This window comes from Antrostomus carolinensis, unplaced genomic scaffold (assembly GCF_000700745.2).
Source record: "Antrostomus carolinensis isolate BGI_N321 unplaced genomic scaffold, ASM70074v2 scaffold5755, whole genome shotgun sequence".
Lineage (NCBI taxonomy): Eukaryota > Metazoa > Chordata > Aves > Caprimulgiformes > Caprimulgidae > Antrostomus > Antrostomus carolinensis.
Genome location: NW_010317017.1, coordinates 134,570 through 137,786, shown reverse-complemented (window position 1 = coordinate 137,786; position 3,217 = coordinate 134,570).

Genomic DNA, 3,217 nt, shown 5'->3' with positions numbered 1-3,217 from the left:
TTTTAAATAAAATAGGAATATTTTTGGTAAATGCTGGCACCTTGGTTTTTTATCTGTATTGATCCCATCAGATTTTGCAGGCTTCCCATCTTGTTCTGTAGCCTCCTAGGTGTATTCTCATTAGTTTCCATGGGCTGAGAAGCTAGTGAGAAAATTATTCATCAGTAAGTTATCACAGATAAAAATAATAAAGGTCATTATAAATTATTTAAATATTCCATCTAAAGTGAAGTTCTTAGAAAATAAAATATCAAACAATAAAATTTCCAGTAGCAAAGAAAACGAGTATGATGACAAGGTTATTAACATAAATTTATACTTAGCAGTACTTCTGTTCAAGTGAAAATACAACCACATTTCTGTTTTGCCTATAAACTACCCCATTTGGGGAATGAAGAAAAAGTGCTTTCTGTTACTAAAATAGTATTTATGCCCATAACTTTTAAGTCCCTCTTTGCCAGTGGAACTGCAAGGCTTGTACAGAAGAAAGCAAGAATGTCAGTTGCATTTTACAGGTGGAAAACTAAGGTACAGAAAGATGTAACTTACTAAAGCCAGGAATAAAACCAGAAATTCCAAGTCTTTGAAGATCCAGACCAGTGCAGAATTCAACAGACATAGTGCTTGTCTGACTGAACACTAACACCCACAAACTGACACAGTCACACAAGCACTTTACAAACAACTACAGTCTCCTGGAGCCTCTTCTGACCAGAACTTGGACTGTTTCATTTTTGTAAATGTCATCAATCCTCAAATAAAAAGAGGCAACAGGCACAATCCAGAACTGAGGCTCATTGAGGGGACGGTTGTGTTGCTCTACACGGTCAGAAATTTGCACGTACTCACTCCCATCAAAGCCAGTTCAGTGCTTTGATGGGGAAATGACAAGCCCATTTGTGCTCTGCTTACAAACAGGCATTTCTCAGTTGTTAAACCTGCGTTAAAAATACAGATTAGCTAACAAATATGCACTTCATCTTTGTGCAGCCAGACAGCTGGGGGAAGTAAAGGTCAGCCAGCAACTGGTTAATTAATGTTCTAGCCAGGATGACTGCTCAGCCCAGCTGTTTTAGATCCCACCCTGCAAAAAGGAAAGATCCTGATGTTTCTAAAATGCAAAAGAGAAAGGGACTGAGACGTGTCTATTAATAAAATAACAATACAATACAGACATGCTATAGTTAGGTGGAAACCACAAAAAAACCCCCCAAAGCCCACCTGCAAAGCACAAACATTAGTCCTTTTGAGCTCCTTGGAGCTACGGTTAGATTTCTGCCTGTACCAGAACTAGCTTAGAGCTAGGTGTGCAGCATCTCTATTACACTCCTACCTGTAGTGCCTTCTAGAAGAAACATTCTTTTCAGTGCTTGAAAAATAGAGAAATGTAGCATTTTAAAATGGTATTTGGGAAGTATTAGTTGAAAATCTAGTTGCTTACCTGGCTTTCCTATTGCAACTACTCATTTTGGGCTCTTTCTGCATAATAAAGCAGTCTTGACAGCCTGGCTTGCTGGTAAGTAATAGACTACCTTGAAAATGTTCATCATCCTCACACATATTTTGTGATGCAGGAAAGTTTATTTTTATCACTTAAGAGCTACACAGACACTGCTTTACATCAATATTTTCAGTAAAACCCAGAACTTTTCTGAATGTGTTACAGGAACCACAACTATTACAAATATTAGTACTAGGCAACTGTGTTGGCTGTTACTGCAAATATTGAGGTTAAGTGTCCCTACAGTCTGTTTACCTGAATAAAACAATTTACCAGTTCTTAAATTTACTGGTGTATGGAATTTATCTTCTCTTTGTATAATACATGAATTAGCTGCTACATTTTACTCACAGAAAAAACCTTCTACTTGAACAGAACTGTGATGGGGTGAAGGCAGTCTGATGTAAGCAACACTAGGTCACTTTTAGGCAACCAGACCAGAATCACTAAAGCAATGCTTTAAAATGAACCATCAGTAAATTAGGTTTCAATAAATTCGTGTAGTATAATTGCACTTGCTGGAACCACAAATGGAAGATCAATCCTGTGTCAGCCCTGTATTTTTGAGAACTGCTAGTGTTTCCATTCAGCAACATGAATGGATTCTGTAAGTGATGTATTACAGAATCACAGAATCATAGTGGTTGGAAAAAGACTTTTAAGATCACAGAGTCCAACCATAAACCCAGCACTACCAATTCCACCTCTAAACCATGTCCCTGAGCACCTCGTCTACCCGTCTGTTAAATCCCACCAGAGAAGGTGACTCCCCCACCTCCCTGGGCAACCTGGTCCAATGCTTGACTACCCTTCTGGTGAAGTTTTTCCTCAGATCCAACCTAAACCTCCCTTGGCACAACTTGTACAAAGGTACATAGAAAAATAAATGCATTATGAAGTACAAGCACCACAATCATAAACTATATTGTATTGTATATTGTATCACTGAATGATGGTGGGACTCCACTGGTTTCTACAGAATTACTGAATGGCTGAATTTAACCTACAGTTTGTAACTCACTGTACTGGCTGGGAAGAGACCCAACCAAGCTCTTTGGATCAGTAAATGGGGCCAGACTTACTTGTCTGGGGGACTGTGGCTGCACCTTCTGGAGAGACAATCTTCCTTGTGGATGGTCTGTGCTCTGGTGAGGCGCTGGGGCCAGCTGCAAGGTGATCGGGTGGAGAAGTTAACAGCAAGTGTACTGGAGACCTTTCTCTGTATCTCTCCTGAGACACCTTCTTGGGGGAGGATGTGTAACGAGGAGTTGCTGAGAAGACTGATGTACCTCCTAGGAGATACCCAAACAAGGAGCAGTTAGGACATACCTGAAGAGAAACCCCCATACAAGCTTTGACGTTATCTCTGTAACAGTTGGAAGGTTGTACTCTTTCATCCTTCCTATTCTTTAGTAGCCAGGGTAGCAGGAGACTACAGCCACTCTGCAAAATGTGCTTGTTTCTGTTACAAGTGCTTGTCGTGTGAAGAATGGCCACTAAACCTGCCTAGGAGAAAGGAGGGCCTGCTTTTTTCTGCTGGCTACTCACTTTATGCTTACTTCTAAAAGAGGCTGATGGGAGTATCAGAGCTGCTAACAACCCCGTACTTTACTGCTCAGTTGGGTCTCATTACTTAGGTATAAGAAGCAGAATAAACAATGCTGCTTACACAGGTCTGCCATTTCCCTTCTTTCCAATAACTGATTGATATGCTTT